At 42.8% G+C, this 22,620-nt stretch overlaps 1 protein-coding gene across 1 annotated transcript in view; it reads left to right on the plus strand.

Annotated features, from left to right (window-relative positions):
* The first annotated feature begins 6,915 nt into the window (after nucleotides 1-6,915).
* cntfr (ciliary neurotrophic factor receptor) overlaps nucleotides 6,916-22,620 on the plus strand; it is a 221,851-nt gene continuing 206,146 nt past the window's right edge. The window contains exon 1 of the mRNA XM_061215585.1: nucleotides 6,916-7,058. The gene's annotated coding sequence lies outside the window, so the exon portion shown is untranslated. The remainder of the gene's footprint in view (nucleotides 7,059-22,620) is intronic.

The raw sequence follows: 22,620 nt of genomic DNA on the forward strand, positions 1-22,620 counted from the left end.
ACTTGTGAAATTACAGACAGTTTAGTTCATTATGGTCTAGCTTAATTGCAACGAGCTGATAATATGCATTAATTGGACACTTTAAAAGTCTATTTAAAGTATATGAGAGAGTACATACTCACATCACAAAACTTTTAATCAGACACAGTTATCAACCACCTACTGTGTTCATTTTCTGTAATCTCCCATCTGGCAAACGATTCCTTCAGAAATAAGTCATATTTTTAATTCATTTTAATTATAAACTGACAGTTGAAATCAGCGGGGTCCTGAATTCTAAAGTGTGGACACCTGGACACCGAAACTAAATCATTTGTTGAAAATGAAGAGTTCAAAGACAAAGCCAATGGCAGGAAGCCAAACCTGCATTGTGTTAGAAACAAGTTTAATGAAAAAATGATAAAAGAAAACATATGTTTTCAGCAACCTAAGAGATTGGCTCTAACGCAAACCAGGGTGCGAGTGGTCCCGGGACAGAGTTTGGGAAGCCCCCCCCCACCCCCTGAGGATCTTTGAGGGTGGGGCCGTCATGGCGGCTGGCTGCCCCCCGTGCTCCTAGTCGGGAAGAGATGAGGAACGTGGAGGGTTCATGTGGACCGCAAGCACAGCAGAGCCGAACCCAACGAAGATGCTGGCTCATTCATTTCAAAAGAGCAGTGAAGGAATGGCTGAAGAGACAGACAAAAAGCAGCCAGTGAATGTTGGTGACGCATACAGTCAGTCCTGCCTGTGCTAACCAAGGCCTAGTACAATGAGAACCACGAGGGAAAGTGGAAAGTCTAAAGGAACTATGTTGTGTCATTCCATCACTTCCTGTTTCACTAGAGTATTAAACAATGAAGTAAAAAGCATGCAAGACCCATTTTCCAACCATCAGCATGGGAAAAGCCACAGAACTGTCAATTCAGAAGACACAGATGGTAATTGGCCATCACAAGATGGGTAAAGGCTACAAAAAAAGACATACGTAAATGGTTAAACAAACCACTTAGCACTGTAATAAAAAGGTGTAAAACATGGAACAGTTGCAAAGTTGCCAGCAAGAGTAAGCAAGTGCATATTATCCCCAGGGACAGTAAAGAAGATGGTGTGGGAGGCCATAAGTAAACCAAGGTTTAAGTTTAGCAATTGCAGACATTGGTTGTGTCTTGGGGTCGCCAAGAAAATAAAATAAAATGGCACCTCTATACCAGCAAACATTTAGGAAGAGGAATGCGTACAGGAAGAAACACTTATTGGAAAATATGGCGGGGGGGGGGGGGGGGGGGGGGGGGCATTTATGTTTTGGAGATGTTTTGCTGCCAGTAGTCCAGGGGTGCTATTTAAGATCAACGGCACAATTAATTCAACAAAGTACTTGGAAATCTTAGCATACAATCTGGTTGCCTGTTCTGAGTCTTGGTCATAGGTTGATTGTCCAGCAGGACAATACTCCAAGCATACAGTACATCAAAATCCATGCAGAAATGTTACAACCATGTTCTGCAATGGCCATCTCCGTCTCCAGACCTAAATCCCATGAAAAACCTGAACTAAAGAGGGGGTTATACCAAGGATATCAATTATTCTGAAAAGTTCTGCATGGAGGAATGGTCAAAAGTCCCTCCAAATGTATTTTCTAACCAAATCACAAATTATGGGAAAGTGGTCATCTTTGCCAGGGTGCCAATAATTGTGAAACCTGTTTTTTGGGGAAATATATTTTTTATTTGAAAAACTGTTACTTTGGTTGATTTCATTGATTCCATTAAATAATTAATAAATTGCTCTATCCATGTTGTAAATAAAGCTTATGTAACTGTATTATTTTTTAGTTTGTAACTTTTTGTGCATATTTATCAAGGCTGCCAATATTTCTGACCTAAGGGCTACTGACACTTTGTACATTAGAAAATATGTCAAATAAAATGGTAAATGGTTGGAATTTATATAGCGCCTTCATCCAAAGCGCTGTACAATTAATGCTTCTCATTCACCCATACAAGGCACCAACCAGCTCGTCAGGAGCATTTAGGGGTTAGGTGTCTTGCTCAGGGACACTTCGACACACCCCGGGCGGGGGATCGAACCAGCAACCCTCCGACAGCCAGGCGACTGCTCTTACTGCCTGAGCCATGTCGCCCCTATATAAAATCAATCAATAAATTGTGCCACCGTAGCAGGACCACCGTATAGTGTGTAGTTTCTCCATGTACTGTAAACAAGCTTTGCCCTAAAACTGTATTCAGTCTTGTCTTTAGACGGGACACTGCCCAACATTACATTACATTACATTACAAGGCATTTAGCAGACGCTTTTATCCGGAGCGACGTACAAGTACAGACCCGGTTTCTCCTGACTTCTGGCCTCCCTATTGCCACCTGCTGCCCAGCACGACCGCCCTGATGATGGGTCCATTTTGAAAGTTTGTCAGTTTAAAAAAAGCCAACAGAAAAACACTGTAACACTAGTTTACAGTACAGGGATTGTATTAGGATGATTTACAAGGCCGGTTTTCACAGGCAATATTGAACAGTCTCTGCTGGAGGGAAGATACACATTCCATATCAGTCTGTAAATGAGCACACAAATCTGCTCTGCACAGTTTAATAGTGTTATATTATGAAGCCATCGTGTAGAATGAGATCATGTTTGAACAAAATACCCACATTTGTTAACCGGGTTGTCTGTTTTCATTCATGCCAATTATATTAAGTAAATCAGATTAAAGGGGCATGATTGATTTAGATCAAACCTGGCTGCTTCTCTGTGGATCCGTCCCAGATGAAGAGCAACTCTGATGGTTAGAGTTGCTCAGGCTATGAGTGCAGTGGGGTTCTGCCACATGTCAACACAGCTGTGGGCCCTGACAGGGCAAGGATACCACATCTCTGAATATTTACTTCCTGTACGTACTGCACCAGCCAGACACAGAGATACCACATCTCTGAATATTTACTTCCTGTACATACTGCGCCAGACACAGCCCAGGTTAGCTTGCTGTTGACCCCCCTCCTTTGCATCACGCAGCTGAACAGAATTGTACAGCCGAGGTGGTGAGGAGGCATCTTTAGTGATCATTAGTGTGTAATACCAGCGCTTTAGAGACAGGGTTTAGCAGCTGCAACAGTGAGAGCAACAGGGAAACAGGCCTGGTCAGAAGATGGGCAGGTCTAAGCTGGAGTGAGTGTAAAATATAAAGTGTATTATAGATGTGGTCAGTTATTTTCATCATCGCGTTCGACCACTTGGCCTCCTGTGGGCAGTAGGTCCTGACCCACAGAGTGGAAATAGACCGGGTCAGAGTAGAGAGGGAGGAAAAGATTTGCTAAGTGAGCAAGCTTACAGGAGCGGTAGCCAATTAGCTACTGGGCTAACTGGACGTGACATTGGATGTTACTGAGCGTGAACTACAAGATACTGCCCGCCTGCTGCAGTTAATCAGCAACTGCTGCCAACTTTTTCTTATTAGTGTGATTAATTGTAGATGTTACTTAGAATCCTTTTTTTTTCTAAGATATTTTTTAGGCCTTTTTCAGCTTTATTGGACAGTATATAGACAGGAAGAATGGGGGCGAGAGAGAGGGAAAGACATGCAACAAATTGTCAGATTCAAACTGTTGACGTCGCGGCTCACAATGAGCATGCGGTCAGTGCTCTGCAGGCTGCACCACTGAGACACCCATTACTTAGAATCCTTTGGTATTGGAATGCGGAAGTTAACGAACGTGGAAACGCCAATGTAAAGTGATTTGACAGCATATCGGGCCACCACTTATGACAGAACAAAAGCCTCTCCTTCAAAGTCACTGAAGCCTTAATCATAGGCATACCTCTAGCATTTTTATACAAAATACATATGCATTTACATTATTTTAGACACCGTTTCCAGGGTGTGATAAGGGAACCCGGCTTATCAACCAGACCGGCAAATGCAGGTACTTTGAGGTACTTTGAAGTACACGCCCCTTCTCGGGGTTAAGAATAACATTGCGGGAATAGGATATTTTACCTAAATTACCTAACTTTTGACAACAAAATCAGATGTTTTTTTAATTATATGCCGATTAGGAAGTATATCCTATTCCAGCAATGTTATACTTACCTCCAGGATGGGGCGTGTACTTCAGTTCTTCAGAGTACCCGGATTCGTTGGTTTGGTCTGTTACTTTGGTCCTCAGCCAGGCAGTGTCCCCCTCAAGTCTGCTACTAAGCCTGAATTAAATGTGTTGGATGAAAAAGTCAGCATGCTTTGTGTAAATGCATGCTAAATGCCAACAAATGTAAATGTTTTTTTGAATGTTATTTTCATAATGAATTGATATACCACACCTCTTTTTTGCATATCCTGTTGCAGCCCATAAATATTTGCTTTTTGTTGTTTTTGTTTTGGCTCTGTACTGCAGCACAATGGATTTTAAACAGAACAATGAATACGTGGTTAAAGTGCAGACTGTTAGCTTTTATTTAGGGGTATTTACTTCCATATCCCGTGATCCATGTAGGTATTGCAGCCCTTTTTATACATAGCCCCCGTTTTAGAGGACCAAAAGTAATTGGACAAATTAACAATGCTAAAGTAATCATATTTACAACTGTGTTGTGGAATTACGATAAAAAATGATGATGATCAATTAGGCCCTGGTCCTTATCTTTGTAGCAGTTGAAATTGTACTTCCCTCTATGATCTTTCAGCGCACTTACCCCTGGTTATGGGTATGCACTTTGCACTTTGTTGTACGTCGCTCTGGATAAGAGCGTCTGCCAAATGCCATTAATGTAATGTAATGTAATGTAATGTAACTTGGTTATAAATCATTTGCATTCAATGACTGCTTGAGGTCTGTGACCCACAGGCATCTCCAGTTGCTGAGTGTCTTCCCTGGTGATGCTCTGCCAGGTCTGAACTGCAGCCATCTTCAGTTCCTGTTTGTTTCTGGGGTGTTTGGCCAGTCTCGTCTTCAGAAAGTGAAATGCATCTTCAGTTGGATTCAGGACGGGTGATTGACTTGGCCAGTCGAGGAAAATCCTTGGGTGCTTGCTTCTGCAGTCTGCTGAAGGTAAAGCACCGTCCATGTGGAGCAGATGTTCCTGTACTCACTGTGCTCTTCACAATTAATCCTGCCTCTGCCGTCAGCGGTGACATCATCAGCAAAAAGAGTGAGTCTGATCCAGCCATACATACTCAAGCCCTAACACCCCCTCCATCTTGTTTGTGTGCATGGGATCATGAGCAGTGCCTTTTTCCTTCTCTACACTTTTACTCTTTCCATCTCTGTGTTACTGGTCTCATCTGTCCATAGCAAACTCTAAACTGGCTGTTCTGTTCTTGAGGCATATTGTGGCAAACCCTCTGGTGCTACGCTGCTGTAGTCTCCAAACCTACTCCCTCTCTTTGACACATCCAAATCTACTCCCTCTCTTTGACATATCCAAACCTATTCCCTCTCTTTGACACATCCAAACCTACTCCCTGTGTTTGACACATCCAAGCCTACTCCCTCTCTTTGACACATCCAAACCTACTCCCTGTGTTTGACACATCCAAGCCTACTCCCTCTCTTTGACACATCCAAACCTACTCCCTGTGTTTGACACATCCAAACCTACTCCCTCTCTTTGACACATCCCAACCTACTCCCTGTGTTTGACACATCCAAGCCTACTCCCTGTGTTTGACACATCCAAACCTATTCCCTCTCTTTGACACATCCAAACCTACTCCCTGGGGAGTGTTCTTGATCTGTTTAGGCTTTCTTCATAACTGAAAGCATTCTTCGGTCATCCACTACAGTTGCCAATGTTTTGGCTATTTCTCTGACTTTTCAGCCGTGATGGCCTGCTTTGGTCTTCATGTTGGGAAACAATAGCCAACTGAAAATGCAAATGCAAATGGAGTAAATGAACACAACAGAGGAATAATAATCACAGTAAAAATTAAAAATGCACAAGATTAAAAATGCATTGTAAATACTTACTGCAGTACAATAGACATACAGTAGTTAAATGCTATTACCTATGACAAAGCCAGAATGCAAATGAATGAATGAATAAATACAAAGTAACAAATTAATAAAAACAAACAAACAAACAAACACATTTTTCCATTTTTCCTGGCATGGGCAGCTAAGATTGCATCTACCAAAGGGCTTATCATTTTTATTGTCCTGTTATTATTATCCTGTTTTGTAACAGCCTAAATTGGGCTAATGAGCTAAATGATTAAGCAGTTGAACATAGGTCCTCACAATAAGTGAAATGGAAATGTATCTAAATAACTATATGTACTATAGCCCAGAAATACTGTAATTCTGCATTCATCAGCAAGTTGCTCTCGTGAACCAGGAGAAATGTAACATTTCCACTGATGCTGTGGTCTGTTGGGGAAAGCTCTAGTCACTGCTGTTCTCCTCAGTGTGTTTTTGGGAAAGAGACAAGCGTGGCTGCTTAAATATTTGTTTTATTTCACCGCATAATTTATTTTGTCACACTGTGAAGCTGTATTAATATTGCATTCATATTTTATGTTGTCTCCTTATAACAATGAAAAAAGACTATTATATTAAAACACCAGGGGGAAAACTATAAGCTATCAAAATTAATCTTTAACATCCACCACTATACAATTATGTCCAAAGGGTTCTTGGCTCTGTACAAAACATACCTCAGAAAGAGGAGAAGGCGGAAGTGCTGACCTTTGCGGAATAAATTCAATATGAAATAACTAAATCACCCGTCCTCATCTGTCACACTTCCCCCAGTGAAATGTGTGTGTGTGGGGGTGCAGTTCCCTAAGCCGTGGCTAGGGGGCGCACTGTGGACACGATGAGGTGAGAACGCTCCCTTGAATCTCCTCTGACGGCTGGGCTGGTCACATGGGGCGCTGGAGCGAGTTTAAAAGTGCTATAGCTTCCCTCAGTCAGAGCAGAGCGAGCCCCTGGTGCAGCCACAGCTAGCGCTGATCAGCCTCCGCACGTGAGACTTTCCCGGCCGGAGCCGACACACACACGCGCGCGCACGTACGGAGACACACTGCGAGGAGGAAAGCTAGCCAGACAGGAGCGGCCAAAGCGTTTCAGTGAGTACCAGGGCTCTACCCTTGTTTATGTCTCTTGCTGGGCTGGTCTCATGAAGGGGGAAAGTGAGGTGAGATCTATCTGGAGAAGGATGTGCTGATTTTGTGTGTGTGTGTGTGCGTGTGTGTGTGTGTGTGGCACTGGGCGGTGTGCACTGAGGGTGACTTGCTGTTGTCTTCTGTAATTAGTGTTTGTTGTCTTTGTGGTTGTGCGTTGCGTTTGTGACGGCGCATCCATCCCTTCCCCGGGCTGGAAGGGCAGGCACTGTAGCGGCGGCTAACGCGCGGGAGGACACACTCTACCCGAGCGCTGCTTCACAAACACGACTCGCCGCTTCTCCGTGAGCGCCGACACAAAGTGGTCACTCGCAAAGAAAGAGAGGAGGAGAGGGGGAGAGAGAGAGAGACAGAGAAGGGAGGAATGCATTGAAAGAGCTGACACTAGCCAGACAATCACCTTTAGAGTCTGTTATCCACGTCCCTCTGAAGCCCTGCCCTGAAGCCAGGGGTCAGGAGATGGGTGACCCCTGTGTCAACACTCTTGCCTGGAGCCTATTCTCAGCCCTCCATTAATTAGTTTCAGAGGAATTCCCCTTCCTCCCACCTCTCCCGTCTCTCTCCGTCTCTGCCGTCTGTTTTAAGGCATTGCCCATCTCCATCGCTCTGCTTCTCCGGAGCTGCTATCCGCTCCCTGTTTGCGTTGCCTCTCCCCCCCCTCTCGAGCTGCTTCGGGTTTCTCCTCTGTCCCTGTGGGGTTGAAAGAGCCTCACTTATCCCATAATGTAGATACTGACATCAGACTGGAGGGATGGTGACTGGTTTGTGTGACCCAGCCGAAGATCATGTCCGATAGGTAGAGGAAAGGTCCTTTGTAAAATGACAGCTTTTCTTTGTTTATGTTGGTCTTTTCATATAGTAGGACCTCTGGCAGTTGTTTTATAGGTTGTACATATACAGAAATGACCCAGTAGGATCACAGTCGTGATTACCTATGTGATGATATAAACGTGAATATGTGCTGAATAGGGAGGTTTGATATTTGATATTGTGTGCGTACTGATCATTGGGATTGCCATGTTTGAGTTCAGAAGCAAGTTTCTCCCAGTCGGTGCTGTAAAGATCTAACATTTCTCATTGTGTCTGCATGGGGAACTGATGTTTTTTCAGAGGTTCTCCTAACTCCTCCTATATCCAGGGCCTCTACCTTGCACATTCCTCTACAATGTTTTTCATTTGAACAGGAGAAAGGTAAAATAAAGCTAGCATAATATTTCCCCGAACATACTTACCTCTTGTATAAACAGCCTTAAACAGATGTCAGAATTTCGGCTGATCACAGAGAAACGATTGGACTGATGTTCCCCTCTCTTACGTACACAAATTCTACTAATCGAAAGCTGGTGTCAGAGCATGGAGATCGTCTTTCCTCTGATGAAGACTACTGAACTGAACAAGCAAGCAGTGCATCAGAATCTATAAACATCCCACTGATATCCTGTGTAGGGTTCGTTTCACTGTTCTCATTGGAACGTGCTTCTTCAAACTGATTTTGTCAGGATTTCCCTTGAGAAAATGAATTAAAACTGTTGGCTATGTGGGGGAATATGTGCTTACTTTTACGCCTACAAACTGCATGTGCCTAGACATCAGATTATTACAGATTATTATAAAATAGGCACACAATGTCATTAAAATGAATAAAATGTAATACATTATATACATTTTGAGGGTAAATTAATTAAACTGTCTAATAAGGCAGTGTGTCAGCATTTGGAATCCATTTATACAACCAAATGCATGGCTATGCATAAAAAAATCTTACTGAAATGATGACATACGGCAAACTGGATTTTGCTCATTTTTTATACATCCCCAGACATTCACAAATGTGTTATTGTACTGTAAACAAATTACTTCTGAAAAGAAGTACTTGGGATTAATGTACCTTCAGTAAATTATTAAAATGTTATTTTTTCTCATTTCACTTTCATTTCCATATAAAATAAATGAGAGAATGTGTGCTTTGAGCCAGGAGGATGACACACATTGCTAATGAAAGTGTGTTTACATGCCCTGGTCTGGGATTATTTAAAAAACTTTTATATTTTTTATTCAAATTTTCTCTTCCTAATTTGGAATTATAAAATTAATTTGGAATTATGAGATTAATTTGGAATGATGAGATTGAGTTGGATTGATGAGATAAAATTTGGTTTAAATTGGCATTAAATTGGGATTAGGATGCAGGAATCATGGCAGGTGAGGGCACAGCTGAAGCTCTTGGTCGGCTGGAGGAACCGACATTTTGGTGGAAGCCCTGCCAACCGAAACCCTCCCCCCCGGGGCATTGGCCTGGTCAGGGATCAATACCGCACTATAGCCTCCATCCATGGGCTCATGAATAGCACAACAGTAATTATAGCACACGCGTATTATTCGTCATATTGGGCCTTATGGTCATATTGGACCTGTTCACAATATTATGATTCAAGGTTTTTAATTTATCATTATCATAGGCATGTCCTTGGGAATATGTACTCATCATAAAACGAGTTTCATCTTTCGTTACGATAGGAAAGTATTTCTCCCTGGTAACTGCTGAACATTTAGTCTCAGCAAAGCAGTTTGCATTCTGCTTGAACCAACGGAGATTACATTTCTAACTGGTTGATCAAAGTGTTGAGTACTTTTTATGAATAAGCAACCTATCTCTGAAGAGCCTTTGAAGGTTTGGTTTTTGGAGCTTTTCATCCAAGGCTGTGTGAGATCTGTGATTCTGCTGCTTACCCCTTGCTGAAGCTTCTACTACATCAGAGAGTGCGCACAGGTGGCTATTCAGATATATGGTTTATAGCAAACTTTGCAGCAAACACAATAAACATTATTTTGAATCCCATATAAATGTGTTGGGTATTGTACTGTTGTAGTCTAAATGGAATGCTTGTTTCCTTGTTTACTTTTCCCCCCAATTTTTTTTTTTATTGAAAATAATAGATTAAGACACAAGATCAAACATCAGACAAATGCAAACGAACATGTCTGAGAGTAGTTGTTGCAGAACTTGTGAAAGATCTGACGATGGCGGATAATTTTAATTCAGCTGTAGTCATTCTGTCCCGAGGTGTGCTCTGGGAATTCTGTGACAAATAATCGCAGGAATAATAATCACAGAAAACGTTGATACAGAAAGCTATATATTTTCCTTGCTTCCATGGTCTTCTAATGTATTAACTGCTGATCCTTAAACGCTAATCAATGCGGGCTTTTATATTTCCATTAAAAGAGGGAAGGAAATGAATGAATAAATCAGGCCGGCTGAACAGACAGGCCTAGCTGGAACGGTTTTCTGCTCCCCTGCGTACACTCTGCAAATCGTGTTAACAAACCAAAGCACCGCATTTTGTTTTATTTTAGCTGAAAGGGGTCCAGATGATTACCGCGGCCTTGGTTGATAGCATGTGCGCTAACGCATTAGTCAGAGGGATAGAGGTGGGATAGGGGCCTCTAAAGCGGGAATCCTAAATACATTTATTTTTTTGTTTTTTCAATTCCCCTTAACCAGGACTGACTGGCCTGCTGGGAATTTGGCAAGAGCCTGTTTTTCTTGGTCAAGCTCTCCAGCGATGTGTGCTGATGAGTTCTCTCAGGCCTTGTTCATACGCAGTTTAAATATGGTTATGAGTAAACCTAATATGCTCTTAATAGGGTTTGTAAATACAGTACATGCACTATTCTATTACAAAGGACAGCAACGGCAGAATATATAGACTTGTTTGGAGCAAATCCTGGCTGTGGTTCAACTCAATTCCGTTGTTTTGCACACTGATGGTGTACTGGCGTATGATAACTACATTATAATAATTGTACTGGGTGCTCAGTGGGTTCCTGTACACGGAATTATATTGACTTAAATTGGCTGTGGCGACAGTAGTAACCCCTAGATTCGATCACACACATTTAGCCACATTAAGGGCAAGGACAATTCAATCAAACAAGCTTTTAGTTCACTCCGATTCAGTCAAACAAGCCTTTAGTTCGTTCCGATTCAGTCAAACAAGCCAGTGCTTATCAGGGCAGTCCCCTGCTCACTGGGACCGCAAATACATGAAAGCTGCAAAAGGAAGCTGAAAAACTGAGGTGCTAGATGTGCCAGGTGTTTAAAACAGCGAGTGAGCTTCTGTCCAAAGATTTTGCCTGCGTCCATAATGCAATACGTATTGTTTAATAAATTTAATTAAAAATAAATAAATACATAAAAACTTTTAATAAAATCTAGCCAGATAAAAACGATTTCTGGTGTGCGTTAGTAGATGGTGCACAGGTTCTGCTATTAATATGATGATACCTTGTTCAATAAACTGCAGAAGTAATTAAGTAAATACCAATTAAGTCAAATGCAAATATTTCTGTCTTGGCCATGGCTGATTTGAACATTATAATAATTTATAACAAAAAGAAGCCGGATTCGCCTTCTCTTGGTGATAATATAGTGCTATCAAATGGCTGAATTAACATGACATTGCCTTCAAGCAACTGTGTTTTTCAATCGTATGTGTTGCAATAAGCTGTAAGCAACACAATGAGAACAGATTCAGGAAATCTATCGCTCCCACCAAACATAACGGATACAGTGACAAAAATAGAGCATATAATTAACATGTAGTTCATGAAATGAATATATGGATACATATTTAAATTTCTTGTTGGATTCTTCCAGCTTTATTTAGTTTTTCTAAATGTTTGTTCACTGCTTCCACTCACCGTAACAGCTGCATTAATAATTTATTATTTTCAATGATTCACTGAGACGTTTCTGTAGATATTCAACTGGGCTGTGCTGGACTGGCTTCCACTCATTTTAATGTTTCATATTTCAATATTTGCTACATTCTGCCTAAATTTATATTTGACAGTAGCAGTAAAATTTAATAATTCCTCTTTAAATATGTATGTAATTTCCTGTTTTTGCATTTCTTTTGCAATGCAAATGGGGTGTTTCAAGTCGCATTGCTAGCTAATCATAGTGAACAAAGATAAAAAGCACCTCTGACAAAAAGATGTCAATGAAAAGCTGGATTTGAGATCTCCAATGACTCGGGTAATTATTCATAGAGCTGGTGAAAAGACCAGGAGGCAAATGTTTTTATTTTTCTAAACGTCATTTTATCATTCCATCGAAAAAGTTGTAAACCAAACTCTGATTAGTTAGATAAATATTAAATGTAATTTCCCTCACAGTGTCGCCTGTACTAGGCTAATTGCTTAACTAATTTAGATAACCAGCTTGATTAATGTCGTATTCGTTTAATTACACAAAGAGTAACAATCACCCCAGACATAGATGATAGCAGTTTTTTGAAATTCTAAATTGAAACATTTTTTCAGCAATGGTCACCTCCATCCTGTCTACCCACCTTAGCGGTTCCTAAACTCTTGCTCTGCTGATTGCTGGATTGTGATTGGACGTGATGTTTTGCCGTCTGTGCTGGATCGTGATTGGACGTGATGTTTGGCCGTCTGTGCTGGATCGTTATTGGACGTGATGTTTGGCCATCTGTGCTGGATCGTGATGTTTGGCCGTCTGTGCTGGATCATGATTGGACGTGATGTTTGGCCGTCCGTGTGTGGGCTGTGGTGCAGTCTGGAGACTGGAGAGGTTAGTGTGTGGACTGTGGTGCAGTCTGGAGAGGTTAGTGTGTGGGCTGCGGTGAGTCTGGAGAGGTTAGTGTGTGGGCTGTGGTGAGTCTGGAGAGGTTAGTGCGTGGGTTGTGGTGCAGTGGGCTGTGGTGCAGTCTGGAGAGGTTAGTGTGATGTCAAGAGAACCCAGCTGTCACAGGCTGCGGAGCAGACTGCATTATGGGAAACACGCCAAACAGAGCTTCTGGGTGTATGTCCCAGCTGTGGGACCCTCGACCCATAACCCCCACAGAAACAAACGCATCGGAGACTCCACTGACATCCTCCGCCTCCTGAACAGTCTGGGGATCAATATCATTACATTCATTTATATCTCTGAAGGATCCTATAGCCTCAAATAGTACAGTTCTCTCAGTCGTATTTATATGTCATATGTTTCCATTTATAAGTGAACAAACAAACGGTATTTCTGGATATTGTTGACTGTAGCCTAGTGGCTAAGATGCATGACTGGGACCTGGAGGTTGGTGGTTCAATCTCCGGTGTAACCACAATAAGATCTGCATGGCCGCTGGGCCCTTGAGCAAGGCCCTTAACCCCACATTACTCCGGTGGGGATTGGCCCCTGTGTAGTCTAATCAACTATAAAGCACTTTGGATAACAGCGGCAGCTAAATAACAAAATTATTTATTGAATGATTCAATTAATGAGGGCCATCGCTTAATTAAACTACTGAAAATGGCTACTTTCCTGTGTGCTTATCTAAGGTTTAAAGTAGATTTAGTGTTGAACTAATGTATTTTTAATTTGCCGCCGTCATTAAAGCTCTTGAACATGCATTTTTTCCCCCCGAAAGGTCTGGAGTTCAGTGCATTTTTGTTTGCTGTGTAATTGAAATGTCCAGCTGTCTGCTCTGTGCTGTGGGACTGTGGGATTATGGGACTGTGGAGGTCTCTAGGCTCAAACCCCCGGGCCTGACCTGGCAGTGTTTTCTCCATCACAGGACTCTCAGGAAACAGAGGCTTCTGGATATTTCCCCCGCTCTAGCATGCCATGGAGGGCCCCCTGCATTTCTGAGCCTCCCCGGTCATTAATAACAGGGCACCGGTAGCGTTACGAGCAAACCGCATCATCTATCTATTCTCACTGATGTCTTCTCCACATGGGACTTACTCCACTCCGGCAGGAGTTTATATCATTCTTTGCCTTTAAAAAAAGTATACTGCATGCAACATTAACCCTACCCATGCTGTTCTTTTTGGTTCTTCTTTTGATATTTTTCACCCAAGTTGGCTACAAACTGTGTCCAGGGGCCTGTTCCACAAAGCAGGATTGCTGATTACGGATTTAGTCACATAAATGCACAGATTAAAACCTGGACCGCACCAAAAACCTGGAACATGGGCTGAATTAAAAAGCTGTTTTGGGGTTTTATTCAGAGCAGTTATCCAGCAAACTCAGTAATCCTGCTTTTTGGAACAGGCCCATGGTTGACTATCAAGATTAAGATTAAGATGGGTCTATACTTTATTGAACCCTGTGGGGTAATTTGTCCTCTACATTTGACCCATCATAGTTACTAAGGAGCAGTGGGCAGCCACAGTGCAGCACCCAGGAACCAACTGCAGTCATGAGGCGAGAGCCTTGATCAAGGGCAACAACAGGAGCACAACTAACCTGACATGCATGCATAGGAGCATCAGGACTTAATGCACGTACTGACATACTGACACAGCAGGTCCTTTAACGCCGACTGGGAGCTATCATTTTTCTGCCATCGTGATCTTGAGGGGGAACATTTCTGAAATAGATTTTGGGGCATTCACAGTGCAATATGGAGAAAGCACACTGCTAAAATCAAAACAACCAACATGAAGCTGCTCCAGATCGCTTGTTCTTTACTTGCGGCTGTATGTGCACACAACACTGCGATGCTTTAACACAAGACGCTACGGGAACAAAAGTAGCAGAAGCACAAATATCTGAATCAGCGCAAACAATACGCTCCAACCTCGCCGTTTGTGAAACGATGCCAGGGGAGGACCTGAAGGCTGACACGCATTGTTCTGCTCTGCGTCTCGTCCCGTAATTAACCAGACGAGAATACGCACGCTTTTATAACAGGAAATTGCTCAGATCTAATGTGGGATAATCTGACATTTGGAGGACACTTGAGGAATGGCCAGGTCTGCACCAAGAGGTGCTAATAAATATCCATTTCACATTACGGGGGGACAGACTCGATTGACTCAAAACCTTCATTAACTACTAGCTGATGCATTGGAACGGGAGATAAACGATAAACAGCTATTTTCCGTGCGAAAATTGGGATTGGAAAAATCCGATATGAAAGCAGACGGCAAGTTGACAGGGACCAGATTTATGGCGGTTCCCCGAAATCTGCTGTCACACCGTGTCACATCTCGTAAAATAATGTCAGGACACAGACGTTTCTCCTCTCCCCCTCCCCTGTCAGTTCAGATACATCAGCTATACATCTGACTCGGGACTGAACCGATATGCAGATGTACTGTGTATTGGGACACGACAGGCAACAGCACAGAACTGCAATCATTCAGCACTCCCGCAGCATTCATTTTTCCAGGAGAGAAGTAAATTGCATTATTTATACATGTAGCAGTTTAGCATTACCTGGATTTCGGGTAAATGTTTAAAGAGTGTGAGGTAAGTACTATTGGTAAACAATTGAAATTGAAGGCAGGTGACTTGTGAAGGTGAATAATGTGTTCCTTAGACGTGTGCTGCTGCTCCCCCACATTGTCATAAATATTGAGGTCTACATTTTGGTGACAGAGCGATCGTAAAACATTTGGAGTTAATATGAATTAGGGGCCTGCTTTAAATTCTCAATCATGCAAAGTGATTTCCCTCTGGCTAAATAAAAGCAGGTGTAGAGCGGTGTGTGTTAATTTAATTGGAGAGGCCCTAAGTACACAACACGTACAAGAGTATATTAAACTATGATGACAGCATTGAGGTGAAATGTAGCACAGCGATAAAAAGCTACTGTATGATTTGAGAGAGGGGGCAGTGAGAGAGAGGGTGAGAGAGAGGGAGAGGGAGAGAGAGACAGAGAGAGAGGGAGAAAGAGAGTGTGTGGGAGACAGAGGGAGAGAACGAGGGAGAGAAAGTAAGAGAGAGACAGAGAGGGAGAGAGAGATAGAGAGGGAGAGAAAGAGAGAGCATGAAAGAGAATGGGAGAGAGAGTGAGGGAAAAAGAGATTGTGAGAGAGAAAGAGAGAGAGAGATGAGGCTGCCCTTGAGTGCTGCCTTGAGGAGATTGAGTGATATCTCTATAGGCAGCGGCAGAGCTCTCCCCATCCATTACTGTGTTCCTGCTTACCTCTCTCAGCACTTTCCCCAGCTCTGGAGCTGGCTGGGGCCCCGAGGGCTGCCCCGGGCCATAAAAACACAAATTAAGGAGCTCCGCCAGATTCCCCAGTACCCCCAGCCCCCAGTACCCCCAGCCCCCCCAGCCCCCAGTACCCCCAGCCCCCAGCCCCCAGTACCCCCAGTACCCCTATCCCCCAGCCCCCAGTACCTCCATCCCCCAGCCCCCAGTACCCCCAGCCCCCAGTACCCCCAGCCCCCAGTACCCCCAGCCCCCAGTACCCCCAGCCCCCAGTACCCCTATCCTCCAGCCCCCAGTACCCCCAGCCCCCAGTACCTCCATCCCCCAGCCCCCAGTACCCCCAGTCTCAGCCCCCAGCCCCCCCAGTACCCCCAGTACCCCAGTCCCCAGTACCCCCAGCCCCCAGTACCCCCAGTACCCCTAGTGCCCCCAGTACCCCCAGTACCCCCAGTACCCCCAGGCCCCAGTACCCCAGTGCCCCCAGCCCCCAGTACCCCCCGTACCCCCAGTACCCCCATCCCCCAGCCCCCCCATACCCCCATCCCCCAGTACCCCCAGTACCCCCATCCCCAGCCCCCAGTACCCCCATCCCCCAGCCCCCAGTACCCCCAGAGCTTCTCTACAAAGTCCCGGCAGTCATTCCAAATGTACACTTGTGGAGGAAAGCCATTTAAATGTATGGGGGATTGGATTGCATATGGCAGTGCAGCTTATCGACATTGGCAGAGGTTTTTGTTTGTAAGTGTTTGTGCTTTCATAAAATATGTGTTTTTATGGCACGCCAAATTTTGCTAATGAAAAACATTTTCAATTCAATGCACATCTTGAATATACGGCCTGCGATAATTAAACGGTATTGGTAAAATGTATCATTTAGCCTGCTTTCCTGCCAAAAGTATTCATTTTACGGGCTTATAACTAATGTTAATGCCTAAGGGCGGACTAAAACTCTTAGGCAAACATTTACAGCTGGTGAAATACTATGTACAAGCTACAGGTTTATGGGCTTGATATAGCTAATTTAATATCATTGCTATGGCCATTTCAATAGTGTGAGGACACTTCACTGAAGGGCACTTTCTTTGTGTAAGAAAACTGGAACAAATGCTTGAAAGTGTGTCCCTATAGCAACAGTCACCATTCAACATGATAAGTAAATCACAAGTCTGATTCGTAGTGTAATATTGGGATTTCATATTTTATTGGCAGCTATATCGACCTCTGCGAATAAATGCAGGCTTGCATCCACTCACACTGTGAGCAGTAGTGTTTGAAGGGTGTGTGTTGGGGATTATACCTCTAGCCAGCAGTTTTTGCTCGGTAAAAGTACTCATTTGTACCCAAAAGAGAACATTACTGTACTTTCACATTTTGGAAATTTGATCCTTGAAGAACCAAAATGTACCTCCACCGTCACCTTGTTTCTGAGAGTGTCTACACACTGATCTGCTTCTGGCTAAGGCCAGGCTAGCATGGGGCAGGAGCATCAGTCGGAGGAAGTGATTTGTGGAGGAACACAGAGGATGCTGAGCCTCACTGGGCCTCATCTCTGCAGTAGATAATCACACAGGGCTCTAATGGACAGAGGGTTTATCTTCTCCACTGCAGTAACCTCCTTCCAGGATTATGTTAGACAAAGCCAAAATTAAGAACCAAATGAGCTGGTCACTGTGAACTCAGCTTGCGTAGGTCATTTCATGGGCAGTGGGCTCCCGTGTGATTTTATGAGGTGGCAGCGAGATACTACCTGTGATGTCACTTCCTTGTTAACTCAGGATGATCTTGATTAGTGTCATGGTGACACAATTCTTCTGTAGTCCCCCTGTAGTCCCTCTGTTCACTTTGTAGGCTTTTTGTCAACCTGGACTTACCTACCTACATACCTGTTCTACCCATTCATCACCTCTCTCCCTCTGTTTTTCTCTCTGTCACTCTGTCTCTCTCACACACTTTCTCTCGCACACTCATTCTCTCTCTCTCTCTCTCTCTCTCTGTCTCTCTCTCTCTCTCTCTCTCGTAAGCATGAGTTGTGTTTGACAGACAACAGGGACACTGTTTTGCTTTATATCTGAAAGTGAAGAGTTCTAATTTGTCTTAGTGACCAAAGGAAACAGAGAGGACCTGATCTCTTAATCCACATTTCCTGTCTTATTGTGGATCTTCTCTCGCTGTCCTTCAACTACTGAAGCTCATTCTGGACCAAGCCCACTCATTTTCTTTCATTAATTCCAATTAAATTAAAATGAATAGAAAATTACATAAAAAGGAAGAAAACAAGTTAAAAAAATGTTGGAACGGATGATTACTCTCCACGGAAATTTGAGAATTAGATCTAACTGAGCGTTGTCGGTAACATTTCATCAAAAGAGATGTTAATTATGTTTTCTGATTTTTTCTTGCTTCTGTTTCCTCCTTCAGACTGATAGAGGGATGCCCAAAACCACCAACCTCTGTCCAATTTACGTCTAATCTCATTGCCCGTAGATTTCATTAACTCAGTGTTCCCGTGTTGTTCAGAAATCAACACAGAGACGTCTGGAAAACACACTGTACGAAGAAATCAGATGGAGGAATTATGAGTGTTTTTTTGTTTATTTTATTCTTTGTATTTGGTTTGGTGGGCAGCCTATAGCTGGGGACTCGGAAAGGTGGTGCAGGTGGGCCTTTGATCGAGGCTCTTAACCTCACATTGCTTCTGGGGGATTGTCCCCTGCTTAGTCTAATCAACTGTATATTGTTTTGGATAAAAGCATCAGCTAAATACGTGTAATGTAATGTATTCTCCTTGGCAGGCATGCTTGTTCTTCCTGTTGGTCAGAGACCATGACACAGACAATCTCATGATGGAAGAGCCTTCCTTTCAGTTAACATATCATCTATATGTCAGTTCAACTGTGCAGAAGTACACATTTCCAAAAGGTCATATATCCCTATATGTCTTTGAACAGGAAAGGGGCATGTTTTTTATGTTGGGTTGGACTGACTGGTAGAGTTTACTCTGCCCTGTTGATTGTTTTATAGATTTTAAAAATTGTATTGTTGTATTGATTTTCACTGAGCACATGGGATGATTTATGGACTGATTTAATGCCATGTATTAATATGAGCAAACATGTAGAAAATGTGTGGTATTGGTTTCACTCATTCATGTACAATACATGGCAGGCGATGAAGTCTGTATGTTTAAATAAGAAACATACTCTCACTGGAGGTAGCCATCCCCCTTTGTCTTTGCTTATTTAGTGGACACTATGCTGTTGTTTCTGTATATTGTTGCACTTTTTCCCTTTTTTTTGTTTACACAGGTCTCAATAATTTAAGTGTATAGCCTTGGCACCTGTGCCTGGTCTCTCTTGCAGAAGAGATTTTGGATCAATGACATGTTCTGCTGAATGAAGAGATAAATAAATAAATACAAACTATTCATGGAATACTTTACAAGACAGAGAATTGGAGGGCAAGGGCAGTGTCCCAGGGATACCACGTGCAGAAAAGCATTCAGGGAAGGTCGTGAAATCAGCACTTCTTGCCAGCATATCTCAGGTTTTCTTACTAAGCATTTTCTCACTATTTGTGAGTGCATTCTATCCATTTGTTTTGTGAGAAAAAAATAGACATGGTGTAACAGTTTCCTCCATTTTACACCCATTCTCCTCAGAGAAAATCGTGTTACCACTTGATAAATGCATAGCCATTTATGTTTTTAATCTTCAAACAGCTAAATCAGATATTCAGATGAATGCGTTTAGTTTTAGAAATCAGAAAGCAATGTTTTTAGATCAGGGTAGAAGTAGCATTATGTCAGGTGGAATGGTCATTACTGTTTATGTTTGGCACTGAGCTGTTACTGACAGGTAGTCACCACCATTTAAAAAAAAACGAACTACAACACAGAGGTCACTAACATTTCACAAAGTAGTGCTCTTCTCAGCTCCAATCCCCACTCCGCTCGATCTGCCTACACATACCTTCCCCTTCACATAGAAGCCTCAATCAGAAGCTCCAATCCGGTAATTTCACATCACAAGTCTGTGTATAAAATAGAAAACACAAGATTTCTAACTTTCTTGATGGGATGCAACATTCTATTAGGGCATATACAGAAAACATCAATTTTTATAATGGAAATTGACATGCGTGTGCAATCATGCACATAGCAGTATGCTACTGATCATTCTGCGTGCGTCTCATATAGTATTTCCTCCGGCCCTGCTGCAAACGGCTGCTGTATAGGATGCAAGCTTTTCAGCGATTATCAAGGAGGCAAGAACAGCACAACCACAGAACGCATACACTCATCCACAGGTAACATATTCAAGATAAAAACTTTAGAGGGCAATGTTCTGAATCCGCAAAACGGGCAAATCGTTGTCTGTAAATCTATCGCGAAACCAATTTGGGAATGTGGATCTTCCAATCGGCGAAATAGAGTAATACATCATGGCACTGTTATTTACAACTGCCATAACATACGTGATTCTTTTGAATACTCCCGGAGTTTACATGGCCTTAGCATTTTCCTTTAAATGCTGTTACGAAACCGCTAACCTCTCTATATCCCCACAGGTAAGTGAGCTAAGTGCAAATGACTAATGATTTGTCCCATGACTAATATGCGGTAGCAAAAAGAGAAGAACACAATAAACGTTCAGGCTCATGGCAAACTCGAGGGGATGACTTCACCTAACTGACTTGTAGCAAAGAAAATATCCTCATTCAGAACTCAGCTCATTTTCCCTCTTTAAGCAGGTATGTAAATGAGCGGGCCTAATGAAAAAACATAAATGGACGTGATGGAGTTTAAAACGTGCTCAATGCTTCAGTCGGGCTAATTAGGCTAATTAACTAACGTCAAGGAGAAATTCGGCGTCATAACGTAATTACTGCATGCATGGAATCTAATTATCTCCTAATTCTGGATTCTGTAAAATTTTACAGCAGGAGAAGGTCTATTATGAATAGTGTCATGAATTTTGGTCTGAATATTGGTCTGAATATTGAATAGTGGTCTGAATATTGGTCTGAATATTGAATATTGGTCTGAATATTTGTCTGAATATTGAATATTGGTCTGAATATTGAATATTGGTATGAATTTGGTCTGAATATTGAATATTGGTCTGAATATTTATCTGAATATTTGTCTGAATATTTGTCTGAATATTTGTCTGAATATTGAATATTGGTCTGAATATTGGGATTAATTTTGGTCTAAATATTGGTCTGAATATTGCATATTGTTCTGAATATTGTGTAACTTTGTTGTTGGCCTATTGCAACCCCTTTAATTATGCCCATTATTTTGTAGCACCCACCACCCATGGAAGTATGATATTTCATACTCATGTTTCTATTTCTAAAACAGTGAATATAATAATAGTAATAATACAAAAAATATTATTTCTCCCAAATATGGGATTGCTAAATGAGACTTTTGACCCGTCGCTGTTCTCCCAGTCTGCTGCACAGAGCTGCACAGAGCTGCTGTGTGCTTAGCGCTGGGAGACACACAGCAGGTCTCAGTGAGGGCCCGTGGGGGGCGTGTGTGTGTGTTATCGGAAAGGAAGTGATGTCGGGGTAACCTGCTATCAATTGGACAATTGGATCAGGCTGGTGAAGGTAACCACGCCCTGCATTAGCAACTCCCTTGTTCCCCGGCATCGTGATGCACGCGTTGACTCGCGCTGCGGCGTTGTCAAGATGAATTTCATCATGAAGCGCAGAGTGTACACGGGCGTATGCTACCTCTGGTGTGATCGTATAAAAGTGTGAACAAGTCGTGACCAGTGGCCTTGCAGAGAGAGAATGAGGAGAGGACTACTATTAGCAAACCAGATTATCCCTGCTATCCCAGCATGCATTGCGCTGGTGGTGGGAATCCACCCTGGACAGGTCACATGACACACACACCATTCACTCACACAATTAGCCTGACCTGCCCTTCTGCTGTGGGAGGAATGCGGAGTACTCTGAGTAAACTCACACAGACGCACGGAGAACACACACTCTCAGCAGGACTCGGGCCTGGGCCCTTCTCACTGTCAGGCTGTCATCTGTCATCTGCATATTCTCCCATTTCATCCTGACCCATGTTTTATGCCCCCACTGCTGAGCGCGCGCAGTTACCAGCAGAGCCTGTCTGAGGCTGAAATCCATGTCTGTATCCCAGCTGAAAGGCTCCAGGGTCTGGCCTGAGCGCCGATGAACATCTCTGCTGCCCCAGCTGGGTGACTGCAGCGTTTGGGCAGAAATCACCAAACTACTCAGTGATTTTTTTGAGCTATACAGAGCTTTTAAGATCAGTAAATCACAGTGGCAACAAAACATAATATTCTTAAAAGACTGGTTAATTGTGACAGGCAACAATTTTTTACAGGAAGAGCTGGTGATTGATGCAGAGCACACTGGAGAGGGTGTAGGGTTTATCTCAGAAATAAAGTGACAGTGGAGGTACAGTTTTGTTCTTCAAGGATCAAATTTCCCTGGAAGTACAGTAATGTTCACTTTGGGTATAAATGAGTACTTTTTCTAATATGTTGCAACACTGGCTAGTG

Source organism: Conger conger, chromosome 12 (assembly GCF_963514075.1).
Source record: "Conger conger chromosome 12, fConCon1.1, whole genome shotgun sequence".
NCBI lineage: Eukaryota > Metazoa > Chordata > Actinopteri > Anguilliformes > Congridae > Conger > Conger conger.